We start from the raw sequence: 16,060 nt of genomic DNA, 5'->3' as shown, positions 1-16,060 counted from the left end.
AACTTAATTGAAGTACCATTGTTAAGTGTTTAGTGTAGAGGGCATTTGTTGGCTAAGGTGATTGATAGCTAACAAGATTGAAACATGCTGAACTGCAACTGAACAACTTGAACAGGGATTCCATCATTACCTTCCAATGCCTAGGTGGCTTTTAGGACCATGCTATTTAGTGCAGAAGCCAATAGGCAGGGATATTCAGTGCCATGCTTGTTTGGTTCCCTGGCTGAGGGAAAAGGTCTAAAGCTTAAGGATTAAGTGGGTAGGTTTGGAATCCTATTACCTTGATTGGGGTCTTTCCTCTAGGGGAAATTTGAACTCATGTCACTCACACACTCCTACACACAGAGTCGGGATAGTGTTAGATTTGGGAGGAAAGTAGAGAAGTTTGGATTGTTATGGTCTGCTCTGGAAGAAACAGAAGGGATTCATCCTGTCCATTGACTTAAATATTTATTAAGTGCTTCCTCTATCTGCTAGTCACTATGCTAGATACTGAGGATAGAGTGATAGGCTTTGGGCCCTCAGGGAGCTTACTGTCTAAAAGATGAGTTGGGCTTTAATCAAACAATTACACAAATGGTAATGCTTGTATAATCACAATGTGAGACAAGTATTCTGAGGAAAAGATACATGATCCTTCGAAAGGATCTAGCAAAGGAAACTGACGCACAGTAGGGAGCTCAGGAGTTTTTCTCTGTGGTGAGACATTTGAGCCAAGATCCAAAAGATGAGTAGGGGTTAACTAAGCATGTGTTTGTGTGGGTGTGTGGGGTGGGGAGGGTACAATGGGAAGAGCATTCCATATCCATGGATGAGCATATGCACAGGCTCGGTAGCAGGAGGAGATGGGGTCTGGTCATAGAACTGAAAGAAAGCTAACATGTCTGAAGCACAGAGAGCCAGGGGAGAGGGAAGCAAGATGAGGTTGAAGAAGTAGGCAGGGCCAGATTATGCAGAGCCTTGTAGACTCTGATAAAGAGTTTGGTGTCTATCCTAAGAGCAACAGGAAACCATTGAAAGGTTTTATTTAGGCAGGCAATACAACCAGAATTTTATTTTTTAAAGATCATGAAGGTATCTATGTGGAGAATGGACTACTGGGCAGCAAGAGTGCAAGTAGGGAGACCAGGTAAGAGGCTAGGGCAGTAATCCAAGTGAGAGAAAATGGTAGAAGAGGTCCTGAATAGCCTAATCGAGGAACTTGCAGTCAATGAATAAATCAGCAAGGAATTACTCGGCACCTATCTAAATATGCATGGCTAGCTCTACTCATCATCTTGAAGGGAGATTCATCTTCAGCCTCCCACCTCTCTTTTTGGCAGCCTGGCTTCTATCCAATGATCAAGAATTCCAATTTAATGGAGCTGAGTTAATAAGGTGTTACTTTATTAAAATTATTAGCATTTAAGGAAATCTGGAGAAAGAATTGATTCAAGTGCCATTAACTAGTGTTTTCACATAGAACACTATTTCTCAATCTGTGATCCAAGAAAAGTTAATGCCACAGAGTCTCCTGGAGAAGTGGGGAAGGGGAGGCTTTATGAAAAATCAAATTCCTGGGCCCTACCCCAGACCCACAAAATCAGAATTTTGTTGTGGGGCTCAGGAAAGGACATCCTTAATGGGTTCCCCAAGTACCTCTATGAACATTAAAGTTTGAGAACTACTGCATATGGAGACTAACTTGGAGATTGAGTTTGAACAAGGCAAATACCTGTGACAGAAGAAAGGAGGGGACATTCCAGGTTGAAGGTGGTCCTGAGAAAGTGTCAAGAAGTAGAATCAGCCAGTTGAGTGCAAGGAAAGAAAGTAGTGAGTAGACTGACTTTGCTGGGATGTGGAAGCTTTGATAGGAGCAATGAGAAATCACCTGTAGTAGGAGAAGGGAGAAGAGGAGGGACAGCATGCCTAAGAGAGCCAAGCCTGAGAGACACTAAATGAAGGGATTTCTGTAATCCCAGAGTCACCAGATGAGGGGCCTGTGGGACTGCAAACTTGGAATTTCCCTCTCCCATGAAATGGAGGGAATGTTAACACCACTTACTGGTCACATAGCAACAATAGCCAACCTTACTGAGCTTGTACTGTGTGCCAGGCATTTGGCAAATTATTTTAAGTACATTGCATCATTTAATCCTCACAGCATCCCTATGAGGTAGATACTATAATTATCCCCATTCTACAGATGAAGAGACTGAAGCACAGAGAGGGAAAATAACTTGCTTAAGATCACACATCTGGTAAGTGGTTAAACCAGAATTCTAATCCAAGTCTATCTCTTGAGACTGCATCTTTAGTTACAATGCTGGGTTACTCACATCAATTCTAACTTATGCCCACAAGTGTTCATTGTCCTCTAAATAAGGGTGCCTTTGTCCTTTGGGACATGATAATGATTACGCATGATGGAGACTTGGCCCTGCAGGTCCAAAGACAATTCAGGGCATAAGCAGTCCTGGCTAAGGCCTGGATAAGCACACCATCTCATGCAGAACTCCTTTGCAGGTTGATGATGGTCCACAATCAGGTAAGTGTAGCTGTTGAGAGTGAGCACTTGGAAACCTTACAGCAATTTTACAGAGTGCTTTTATGTCTGTTTATGTTCACCAAAAAATGGGGGTTTTATTTTGCATGCCTTTTTTTATTATATTTTTTTCTAGAAATTTTTATTATATTTTATAAAAGTATCTACAGATTGAAAATCTAAAACAAATCAAGACAAAAGTCATGGTTCTTCATTCCAGATGGTTTGTGATGCATGGGTCTAGTGGATATAAGAAAACTGTAAACAACTAACAATACTAAGGTATTTTCATGCTCAGATGTGGGTGGTAGGCTGACCAGTGGAGCTGATCTGAACCTTTATTTTGACATGGCAGCCTCTTCTACTTTACAGAATCAACCCCCTTGAGAATTATTATGACAGATTACAATGTGAAACCAGCCCTTTTTTTTTAGTAGACATATTCTTAGAGGTCATGCATTCAATTCTGGGCAATTACTGTCAGTTTAAACATTCAAGATGAAAGAAGGAAGTGTATAATTAATCAAGCAGAGGCACATAGATCCTGAGCAGTAAAGATTCCATGGGATCGTAGTTAGAATAGAGGGAATAGGAACTCCTGTCATTTTTCATTGACACTATCCCCAGAGTCGTATGTTAAAGAGTCTTAAAGACTTCTAATTTGTACTTTTGCTAAAAACAGAGCAAGACGGAAGGGAAATGGTGCAGTAGCATTGAAGAAGTCCTCTTCTGGCACTGTTTATTTCTTCATTCATTCAACAAATATTTAATGTGTACCTATGACCTCCCTGTCTCTCTGCTTGGCACTTGTGGATACAAAGATACAAAGATTACATAGCTGTCCTCAAGGAGGTCACAGTCTAGTAGAATAACATGGAGACAGTTATAAAAAACTTGATAAGTAATAAAAGAAAAATGATTCTCAAGGGGCTGTATGTTTCAGAATCAAGATGGGAGAGAAATAGTTTGAAAGGTCATATCAATACTCTATCAATCACCTTAAACGTAGCAGAGAAAAAAATAAGCATATTGGCTTCTTAAGACCGAAAATAAAGATCAGTGAAAGTCTGGCTGCTGGGAGGGATAAGATGATAGTTATCCAAATTAGGAGTCTGGACTCTCACTTGGGTGTGAATGTGTATACCAGTGTCTTTGCAAGGAACAGGGAGAGGGGAGAAGTGGCAGGACATGCAAGATATTTATCCAAAAGGGGCATAGTTTTAAAAACTCAAGGAATGCTTTTGAATTTAGGTATAAAGAGAGACTATGAGAACTATGGAGGCTAATATACTACCTGCGGTTGGAGGAAAGGAGACATATAGAAACGATGCATTTTGAGTCATAAACTTTCAGTAAGGAGTCAGAGTGTAAGAAATAAGAAGTGAGTGAGGCAGGGGAAGGCCCCCTTCTGAAGCACATGGCTATCCCCCTAACCTCCTTGGCAGTTAAAGAACAGCATATGCAACCTACAGCAACAGTGGTGCTGAAAGCTGTTGCCTTTGAGGCATCTGGGATGTAGTGCCGTTGGCGCTAGAAGCTCTGGCTTTCAAATGCTACTCTTTCACAAACAGGGCATCATAACCTCCATAGACCTCACAGACCTGTTGTGAGGCTCAAAGAAGATGCTGGATGTTAAAGCGTTTTGTGAACTCCTAGGGAGTATGTGGTTATGTGTTGACTTCCCTGGTCCCCCCAAGCCCCCAGGCGTAAGTGAGATCGTTGGTGTAGAAGGCACTAAGCCACTCAGAAGGAAGTTACTATATGGAAACATGAACAATAATGATCTACATCTGCTTGTTTCTGATAATTCCTTTCTTTTAAGCCTTGACACCAAGAAAGCCCACACACCACGCCCTCTGTTGCTGAAAGCGGGCTGCATTGCCATGTGGTTAGCTGCCAGGCATTCTGTTTCCAATTCAAAAGCAGTGGTTGTTTTTTTCTTGTTTTGTTTTGTTACTTCAATGCTTCTTGCCAAAATCTGGAGACAGAGACTTACATCAACGTCATGTGCATACAATGCTCATCATCTCCTATTGTTTGAGGCCATATATCCGATATCAGATCATGATGAGCTATTGGTCACATCTGGCAGAGCCCTTTAGGAAACTTTGAGATTGGAATAGCTGGTGGAGCAGAGCTGACTGAAGGCAAAAGATGAAGAGCGTAGTTTTTCTAAAAGTGAAATAATGGGATGAAAACTCTCAGCCAAATGTCTGGGAATGCTCGTGGTCCCTTAAAATGCCCACTTCTCTCCTTGATGGGACTGGCTGGGTCAGGTCTGGTTTTGGTCTTCCTCCTCCCTGTACTTCCTGGAGTGGTGTAGGGGTGAGTCCATGACAATTGTTAGCGATGGCAGCCAGCAGGACTGTTCTGAACCATAACCGCGAAGTAAGCAAAGTTGACCTCTGTGTAACTCATCTACCCTCTCCCCATCCTGAGCCCTGTCCTGGCCTTCCCAGCTGTCCAGGCTTCAACCCATCCCCTCCTCTCCTTCCTATTCCCTTGTCCTGTGTCCTGTGCCTGAGTGCCTTCCCCAATTAAGTTCTGGTCTGGTCAATTTATTAGAGCTGAAAAACGAATAGTTGCTAATGGCTTTGCTTCTGAACATGGGCTTTCTATCTTCAAGCAAAGAAGTAAGTAGAGCAGCAATTAGGTGTTGGGGGTAGACTGAGGATCTGCTTCTGGATCTCTCCTTGTCTACTGATGGAAAATGTGGGTGATAGGCTGGCATATAGGGCAGAATTTCCACTCTGATTCAGAGGTACAATATAGAGCATGGTGGTATATTTTGCCTCTACCTCAGACCAAGAGAACTGAGAGAGTTAGACTCTACAATTCAATATACCAAGATTAAAGCAATTATTGTAAGTTAGCTTAACCATTCCTCCATATGCCTTCAGAGGCAGGGTTTCTTTTTCTTTTTTTATCCTATTGTCACGACCAAATAAATGGAGGCTTGCAAATACAGATAAACTTAACTTTTAAAGGGTTATCTGTGCTCAAATGTTCTGATGCTTTTAATTAAAAATTCCCTCATTATATATAGGAAAGTGCCTGTGTTGAGGAAGTGTGAGACACCAGGAAAGCATGAATGAAATATGGGAAGGAAATGATGGCGAACACGTAGCTGTCTTTTCATTTCACCCACATATATTTTATTCTAAAGATAGCAAGATTTACTCTAAGCATGGCCTCTGACTGACTCTGGAGCTCCTCAAGGCCAGAGAACAGGGAGCAGCTTAAGTGATTCCCTCCCTTTCAAGCCATAGGTTTTAGACTTGCGTTTCTGGAACACTCTGCAAGAAATTACTAAGGGAGTACTCCAAAAGATGGAGAGCAGTGCTTTTCAAGCTTTAATGTGTACACCAATCACCTGAGAATGTGTTAAAATGCAGATTCTGATTCAGTAGTCTGGAGTGATGTCTGGGATGCTTCATTTCTCACAAGTTCCCTTGTGATGTTGCTTGTCCATGAAACATATTTTGAATAGCAGGAACATTCTAGATATAGAGGCTAGATACTGAGTCCTCTTTGGCTAGCAGCAGTGCAAGGATGAAGAGGCTTGGTGGAAAAGTAGCACCGTTCTATCTGGATCAAGTGAAGGGCAGAGGAAACAAAAGGGAGGCAGATATGAGACTGATTGCACTCATGCTCCCCAGGGGTTCAAATAGATGGGTTTCAAGAAATATGTACCAGAAAGGCAGTTGCTGTCTCAAGCTAAAACAGGAAATATGCCTCATGGTGAAGAACATATGTTCTGAAGTCATATTCTCTGGGTTAAAGTACCACCTCTGTCACTTCCTAACGGAGATCTTGATCATGCCACCTTACCTCCCTGAGCCTGAGTTTACTCTTCTGTAAAATTTGAATAATAGAACCCATCTCAAGGTGGATGTGAGGATTAAATGAAATGAGAGAGTGGCATGGACATATACACACTACCAAATGTAAAATAGCTAGCTAGTGGGAAGCAGCCACATAGCACAGGGTGATCAGCTGGGTGCTTTGTGACCACCTAGAGGGGTGGGATAGGGAGGGTGGGAGGGAGACGCAAGAGGGCGGAGATATGGGGATATATGTATATGTATAGCTGATTCACTTTGTTATACAGCAGAAACTAACACACCATTGTAAAGCAGTTACACTCCAATAAAGATGTTAAAAAAAAACAAAAAAGAACATAAAGCCTGAGAATAGCACCTACTATAGAGTTCTTCATAAGTGGTAGCTATTGTCACTCTTTCCATCTTTGAGCTGACTGCATTTAAGTACCACTGGGCTTTATTGAAATGTTAGCCAGCCATGGTAGTGCCATATCTGCTTTTGATGTGACCCTCAAAGCAGCTTTAATTGTTTGAAACTTAAGAAAAGTTAGTGTTTTCGGATTTAAATAAATGGGATTCTAGACAAAAGCATGAAAACAGGAAGAAAAACTCCCTGGCAGGAACTATGCTAATTTTGTGTTTTGACCCTTGTCACTGCTTCTGCCTACAACTTCTCTGGCTTGAGAATCACTTGAATAAAGAAAGAATGATTTAAAAATAAAATGGATTCGAGAAACAAACTGTCTTCTGTTTCTGCAAAAAACGAAATGCAGAATCTGGCTAATTATCATCCAGCCTGGGGCAGGCCAGGCCCAAGGGAAGAGAAGGGAGGAAAGAAGTCTTGAAGAAAGAGATTTCCAAGTCCATCAACTATACACAGAGTATCACTGAGTTGTAGGTACTGTCCTGGGGGTAAATAAGGGCATCAGACAGAACCCCTGGGTTATGGTCTAGTTGGGAAGATATTGGAGTAAAATACACACATGCATGCATGCACACAGAGATGGATAAACATACATGTCAACCTGTAGCAAAGCTCCAGTGAGGACACCTGTTGGTTAATACAAAGGATGCACCTCTGGGGAGTAAGGATTAGTCTTGCGGGGGAAGAGTGGGTCTGACTGTGAAGGTCCTTGAATATGAAAGGTATCTTGTGGGCAATTAGAAGTCAATAGTGTTTTGATGTGGGTGGGGTACCATATGCAAAAGAGCATTTTAGAAAGAGTAATCTGGTAACAGTTTGAGCAATTCATTTCAACAAACATTTACTGAGTATTATATACAGCACCAGAGTCCAAAACGCAGAGCTATGCAGCGATACAGGAAAAAAAAAATCTATATCCTCTGAGAATTAAAAGCCTTGTCAGGGAGACAGATATACTTTGTGTACTAGTGTGGAACGATTTCTAAGACAGAGTATTACGTACAAAGAGGTAAGGTACAGAACAGTATGTTTAAAACATGCTGCCGGGCTTCCCTGGTGGCGCAGTGGTTGAGAGTCCGCCTGCCGATGCAGGGGACATGGGTTCGTGCCCCGGTCTGGGAAGATCCCACATGCCGCGGAGCAGCTGCGCCCGTGAGCCATGGCCGCTGAGCCTGTGCGTCCGGAGCCTGTGCTCCGCAATTGCAGAGGCCACAACAGTGAGAGGCCCGCATGCCGCAAAAAAAAAAAAAAAAAAAAAAAAAAACATGCTGCCATGTGTTAGGAAAGAATGCAGGGGAGACATGTATGTTTACACATGTATTTGTATACATATAAGATTTATACGAGATGTATACGTATACGAGTTGTGCAAGGATACACAAAAGTCTGATGACGTTGCTTGCCTCCAGGGGAAGAAATTAGGGTGACTAGTTGGTGGAGGTGTCAATTGTATGCATATCCTTTGGCACTCTCTGAGTTTTGAAACAAATGAATATATTACCTACTTGCATTAAAAAATATACAATAAAATAATGTGTATGGGAGTATGAGAGGGAAAAGATGAATTCCAGTTGGAAAATCTGGGGAGACTTCTGAGAGCATGTGGGCTATGAAGCTGGGTCTTTGGAAGGTAACATTTCTACAGGTGATGGTTTGAGTGGGCGGTGTTTCAAGCAGAGGATAGAGCTTGCCTTGAGCCACAGGGTAGGGGCTAGATCGCACTGGTCAGTATGGAAGCCACTAGCCACATGTGACTATTGAACACTTGAAATATGGCTAGTGTGTGCAAATTGAGATGTGCTGTAAGTGTAAACTACTCATGGGTTTTTGAAGACATAGTAAGAAAAAAGACAATAATTTTTATGTTGATTACATACTAAAAGGATAATATTTTGGATATATTGGGTTAAGTTAAATATATTAAAATTAATGTCACTTGTTTCTATTTACTTTTTTAAATGTATCTACTAGATCATGTAAAATTACATCTGGGACTTGCATTAGATGTCTGCTGAACAGGGCTGATCTAGGTAATGGAGCTTTTCAGAGAGTGTTGAGTTAGGTCGGTATGGCTGCAGCAGGGCGTATATGGATAAAAGTGGGAGGGAAGTTTGGAAAAAGTGGGCCAGGCCAAATTGTGGAGGGCATTGGCTACTCAGCTAAAGAGTTTGGACTTTAATTTTGTATTCACTAGTGAGCCCCTGCAGGGCTTGGAGTGTAGGAATCAGATGATCAAATGGCTGCTTTGGACAGGGGTGAAAGTATGGTCAGGAAGAGCAGTTATGAGAGTAACAAGGAGTGAGGCTAGGGTCTGGGCTTGGGTGGTAGCTTTGAAATCAGAAAGAGATCAATGTAAACTATATTATGAAGGGAGAATTGATAGAACTGAGTGGAGGTATAGATGTCAGAGACAGCATGAAGTTTTACATCCCTGGTGATTAGAAGCATGTCAGTGCCAGTAATAAGCATAATGAAGCCTGAAGAGGGAGGTGGATGGCAGCTGCCTGGGAGAGAAGATAATTTTGATTTTTTTTTTTTTTTTTTTTTGCGGTACGTGGGCCTCTCACTGTTGTGGCCTCTCCCGTTGTGGAGCACAGGCTCCGGACGCACAGGCTCAGCGGCCATGGCTCACGGGCCTAGCCGCTCCACGGCATGTGGGATCCTCCCAGACCGGGCCACGACCCCGCGTCCCCTGCATCGGCAGGCGGACTCTCAACCACTGTGCCACCCGGGAAGCCCCAATTTTGATTTTTGATGTGGTGAGTTTGAGATGGCTGGCTGAAGTGTGGAAGTGAGGGTATGAGAGAAACAGATTTTTGGGTCTTAGTAGAGGTAATCAAATCGGTCAGATAATTATAATAATGATTAGTACTTGTATGGCATTAAAATACACACAGTGCTCTCACAATGATTATTTTACATAATCCCTACAGTAGCCCGAGGCTCAAAGAGTTTAAATTTCTTGGCCAAGATCACACAGCTAGTTAGTGGCCACGGTAGCAGGCCCAAACTTGCTTTCTATCACTGCACTTGAAATAAAATGCTATGGGAAAATGTAGGGAAAATATTAGACTCTAGATTATACAATTTCACTTCCCCCAAGCTGCTGCCTAAATTGAGGGGTGGACCCAACCCTGAGAAAACTATCTTAGATTCCCCTCAGTTGTTTTAAACATCCTTTTCAGAGATGAGGAATCTGTGGCCCTGGAAGTTAAGTAAAATGTCAGAAATGTCTATTAATGAGAGGGGTAGGTGGAACTCAGACACGTGCTGTGGTACATTGCATGGTTGTTTCCAGGTATTAATATTTTCTCCCTGTTAGAGAGAGTGTCTCTGCCTCCTGCCATGAGCCCTACCAAACTGATGTGGGCTTGGTCATAAAACTTGCTTTGGCCCATGGAATGTGGGATAAAGTGACCTCCGCCACCTAGAATCAGAAGCTTTAACAGCCATGACATGGTTCAGCCTCTTTTGCTCCCTTCCCTCTGTGGTTAGAATGGCATGTCCCAAAGAAGGGCTCCTCCTTCAGTTGAGATCCTGGAATAAGGAAGACATACAAAGCAGAGCCACAGATGACCTGTAGCTACTGCAGGGCCTTTTGCTATGGTGATTGAGTTTGAGAGATTGTTTGTAATTTAGTGCAACCTAGCCTAAGCTGACTGACACACTACCCCATTATATGTGCTTTGTTTCCATTACACTGACTGTTCACAAATGCTCACTTTTTACCTGGTTAACTTCTCATCCTTTCGGTCTCCAATTAAATGTCACTTTTTCAGAGAGGCTTTTCTTGACCAGAGTCTAATTTAGGTCCCCCTCCCCACCATACACTCATACACCATTATTTTCTTTTATAGTATCTGCATTCTTTCCTTCTTAGGCACTTAACGCAGTTGTCATCATATAGACAACGTAGACTTGTTTATCATTGGCATGTTCCACTTGACTATAAGCTCCTGAAGACCTGGATCACATCTATTTTTGCTTGCTATTATATACCACCTGTTACACAGTAGTTGCTCTGTGGATATTTGTGGAATAAGTGATGAACAAATGAATAGCTTATTGTTAACCTGGTTGTTGGATCATAAACTGAGAAGGTGGGGGGATGTAGCAATTAGGGGAGATGATAAAGCTCCTAAAGAAGTTCCTGGGTGCAAGGATCAACTACTCTTTTTGTTTTTTGTCCTTCTCTTTCAAGGAAACTTTGAAAGCAGTGGCACTTTTCCAAACCCTTAAAAACAGATTCACTTGCCAACAGGCCTGCGTCCTGGCAGGTTTCCTGCCTAATCCCAGGGAGGCCTGCGGAAGACCACAGACAGACTAGAAGGGCTCCTTTGAAAGAAAAGAGGACCGTTGCCATAGAATGCTTATTTATATAGAGTAAAAGAGTCACCTGCCCTTCCCCTTCTGAGTGGTTGTTGCAATTTAGTGAAAAGTGGAAAGGAGGGGGAGAGAAAGAGACAACTGGGAAATAGAAATTATGGGCTGGGTATAGTGGGTCCTTTTGCAGTCCAAACCAAACAAAAAATCAGGCCTACTCCCCCTCACTTTCACCTGCCAAGAGACCACTTAAGAGGTGGCTCTGGACTGTATCACACCAAGCTGGCAATCAAGAATTTGAAGACTTTGTGCAAAACTGACAGCCTCTTCATGACAGGGACATGCACACATGCTCAGGTGGCAGGAGGGAGGGGGAAGCAACAGTTGTGTATTTTATATCATGAAGTCTCTTGTATTGAGAAACCCACTAGGTCCCACAGCTTGAGTTATGGAAAGCTGCAGTGAAGCCTGAGGTCGAGGCTACGTGTCAGTGGTTGGAGTCAATGACCCTTTCCTCCGGAGATGCTCATTAATCCTGTGACCCTCCAGAACACACAGCCAGGGCAGGTTCCTTTGGCAGGGCAGGAGAGGGGAAGCTTATGGGGATATACTGCACCTTTAAAAAGTAAAATAAACGTAATAAAAAGCAGGCAGCATAATTGCCGTGACTTATATCCCATGACATTTGATAATAACAAGGTTGGTACCTTACAAATAAGTTCCACATTTACAACTCTGCCTTGATATTTACACTTATTAAATTGTTTAGGGAGGTGGTTCCTGGATGCTGGAGGCCCATATATAAAACATATTAGCATAATTGGAGTATAGCCAAATCCCTCAGTGTACATTGCAGATACTTGTTAAAAGCTTGACCTTGGAGGAAAAGCCTTCCTCCTTGTCTTCAGTCAGTCATCAGCTCCTGAAAGAGCTCCTCTGAAATCAACTTCTAGTCATCCACAGTTCGGGAGGCTTGTCCTCAACGCTGACCTTAGGCAGGCCCTCAGATCCCAGGACAATGATGAAGGCTGCGTTCTCACCTGGATGAGAAAATTAGCTATGATTTTCCATTACCTGTACCAAACATTCCTTTTCATTTGTTTAATTCACTGAGAGTTGACACTACACATTAATTCATTGAGCAATTGCTTTGTGTAAAGGCACAGAGATGAATGAGACAGTCATGGCCATCAAGAAACTTACACTTTAGTCAAGGACACAGACAACTAACTCTAGTAGAAGGCAGAATGAAATAAGGGCCATAATAGGAGTATGAACAAATTGCTACAGGAGCCTAGATTACACAATTTATTTTAATGAGGAAAGGAGAATTAAGGAAGGCTTCAGAAAGGCAGCACTGGTCCTTGAAGGATTAATAGGAGAAAAAGGGTGAAGTTGGGCAGTGAGGTCATACCAGTCAGAGTAAAGTGCATGTACATAAAATGGCATGAACGTATATACGTGTTTGGGGATGTAATCATATGTTTGTTTATCACTGGCAGGCTCCAATGATAAATCCAGCACAGCATGGCTGGAGGGATGGCAAAGGGGCTTGGAAGTTATGTTTGAGTCTGCTCCTGGAAACTTTGATGCCTGTACTAGTTTTGTTAATTAAGGGGAACAATCAAAATTTTTGAAGTGGATCAAGAATGGCATTTTAGGAAGCAATCTCTAGCAGTGCGAAGGACGGGTTGAAGAGCTAAAACACCGAAAACAGGGGGACCAACTTCTGTGCCTGACTGGATATTAGGGGAGAAGGAATAATACAAAGATGCTTCTGGTGTTTCTAGCCTTAGAGATTGGGAGAAGTGTAGTGCCCGTAATGACACGGGCAACGTGGAGAGAAGGATCAGCTTGCTGGAGAAGAACATATTTTGTTGGGAGTATACTGAGTTTAGCGTGTGAGCTATCCTTTACAGAGGGAGGGGGGTTCTGGCGCTCTGGCGAGATCTCAGTTACCTGCTCATGGGAAATTGTCAAAGCCATGGATATGGCTACCACGACCCTGATGGTGGGGACAACACAATCGAACACTGGAGATACTGCCTGTATTTAGGGGTCATGTGACCCCCCTAAATATGTGAATATTTACATATTAGTAAATATGTGAAGACAACCACTAATAAATGGGAGTGAAGAATTTTCTGAGTGGTGGGAGAAGACAAGCCTAGGTGTATTTTGTGCCAAACTGGTAAAAAGTAAGCAGGATGAGGATAAAGGGGAATTCGTAGGATTTGGCAATTAGGTGATTAGTGGTAGCCTTGAAGGCGAGAAGATTCACGGGAAGGCTGCTGTTGTTGTTTAATCAGATAGAGGAGACTTGAGGATGCTTGTAGACTGAGAGGAAATGAGCTGATGGAATAATGGATGTGAAAAGTGAAAGTCCTTTCGAAAGTACAAAGTACCACACGATACAAGGTCACAGCAAGTCAGATTTTTATCCCAGATGCTCTAGAGTTGAAAGGTCATTGACATCTAACAGATACTTTGATTTTTATCATTATACTGAGTTCTGCTAAGGAGGCCTTATTCCTGACCTCTTTCATCTCCCTTCCCTCCCTCCTCCAAGCACTACCATAAGTGTTACCAGTCGTTCAGTTGTTCAGCCAGGTAAAATACTCATTATTTGATTTTTGTCAGCAAGTCTAGGTCACTCTGCCATTACATATCACAGGTTGCCAAAAACTGTTTAAAGAGAAAATTCTTAGGATTTGGTTATTTTCAATGTAATTCCCATTGTGATACGCAGGTTTTTGTAGGAAAACAAAGGGACAATAACACAAGGTATTTGTGGGGTGGGGGGGAGATGGAGCAGATTCATAAACCAGGTCCCCTTCCAAAACAAAACAATATTAGCTAAAATAAAGCCATTCAGTGTCACATGTACCCAGCAGTTGAATGTACTGAGGAGGGAAGCCTTATATGGTTGTTAGAGTAGAAAGGTATTTAGCGTAAAGGGAATAGACCTGAGTAGAGTTTGAAAGTCTGAGAGATTCCTGAGAAAACAGTAAAACAGGAGAATTTGCTGTTATTTTAGAGAGTAATGGTTGTTCAAGAACCTCGTAAATGTATGACATAAAATATTAACCAGACACTTAAGAAGTCCTAGCTATGAACTAATTAAAGCTTTTCCCATGAATTATGCTTCATCTAAATGCCTTTCTTTCCTGTCAGTATGGGACCAAAACTGAATCAGTACATTTTAATGTCCACTCAATCTTTGTCAGTTTTTCCTTTCTTTGAACAGCCATTCAGTGTTTTGACTTTCAGTATTATTGAGAAGAAAACAAAAGAGAAGGGACTGGAAAGGGAAAGAGAAAGGGGAAAAGAAGAAAAGGAAAGAAAAAACACAGCCTAGAGAGGTAACCCTGGTCCTTATTACCATAATCACTACAGTATCACTAAATACGCTCTTGTGTGGAATCGTTTTTTCCTGCCTGCTCTACGTCTTCATGACTTGATGCTACTTGTACACGAGGTTTGTTTGAGCCATTCAACAACACAGATAGTAGGATCGTATCAAGTGTCAGAGCTGCAGCTGTACACATCCATGGTATCACTGCAATGATGAGCTCTTCTTCTTGTGTTCAATTTTTTCTGTTGAAAGTAGCCCATGAGTCACTCAGGCCTGAAACCTTGGTGTCAGATTTGAATCTTTCCTCTCCTCACACCCTCAACACCTAATTGATTTGCCAGTTATTTAGATGCTACTTGGATCTGTCCCACTGATGCTATCCTAGTTCGGGCCTTCATTAATTATCAAAAGTATTATTGCAAAAAAAATATTATTGCAATTGCCTCCAACAAAGTTGGCCTTCTGTGACCTCTCCCATCTGTCTTACACAGAGCTTCCATCACCATCTTCCTTAAGTCCTCCATGTCATTTCTTTCCTCAAAATCCCTCAGTATTCCCCAACATTTATAAAATCAAGCCCAAACCACACAACCACTGCTGCCTTTCATGGAACCTTAAGTTCTAGTCCAACCGAATTGCTCCATATTCCTTGCATATGCACATCAAAGCTTGTACTTCTGCTCATGCCTTCTCTCTCTCCTCAAAAAGACGTTAAGTTCCATGAGACTAGAGCCCACATCTGTCCAGTTCACTGTTATGGTCTCAGAGCCTAGCATTGTGGTTGGCACACAGTAGGTGCTCATTAAATTTTGACTGAATGAATAAAAACTTGACATATCCAAACCTACTTACCCTTTAAATTTCATTTCAAATGCCACCAGTGCCAAAAAATCTATACTGATACCTGCTTTCCACCTCAATACCCACCTCACCTAAGTCAACTGTTTTTTCTGAACTCCCCTAGGCCTTATCTGTACCACTCTTACGACACTGATCATGTGCTTTCCACTTTGAATTACAGTTCTTTTTGTACCTGTGCCATCTCCCATTAGACTGTGAGATCCCTGAAGGCAGGAGCTGTGTTTAATTCATAATGGTGTCCTGAAAAGTAATGATGTCCACTGAACAGGCACACTGTGATTAGAATAGCCACACTGGAGCCTTTAGCGAAGTAGAGAAGTTGAAGGTTTATTATTAATATTTCTAATAATACAATAAGAGCCCTTGTGCTTTGCTCATACACATCAAAAGGTGAAAATATTTTCTGCACCTTAGCCAAAATATAGGTAAAAATACTGGCTGAACTTCTATTAGCCAAGATATAAGGTCATCATGGCTAAAGTCTGAATGCTGGCTTATCTCCAAGGACTAGGAACAAAGTTGTGATTTGCACAATTCATGAATTTGCAAGTTGTTTTTCCCTGCAGTGGATACTAACTATAATAATATTTTATTTGTGGCTATTGGGACTCTAGACATCTAAATAAATTCAGTCTGTAAATGGGATCTTTGGCTATAGCTTTCTTTTTACTATAAATCAAAACTATACACCCTGTTACATGCATTGCATATATATCAATTTCCAGATTTCCATTTTCCTTTGAGCTCTT

The sequence above is a fragment of the Stenella coeruleoalba genome (assembly GCF_951394435.1).
Source record: "Stenella coeruleoalba genome assembly, chromosome: X".
NCBI classification, from domain to species: Eukaryota; Metazoa; Chordata; class Mammalia; order Artiodactyla; family Delphinidae; genus Stenella; species Stenella coeruleoalba.
The sequence above is the reverse complement of the archived record's forward strand: the minus strand, read 5'-3'. Positions refer to the sequence as shown.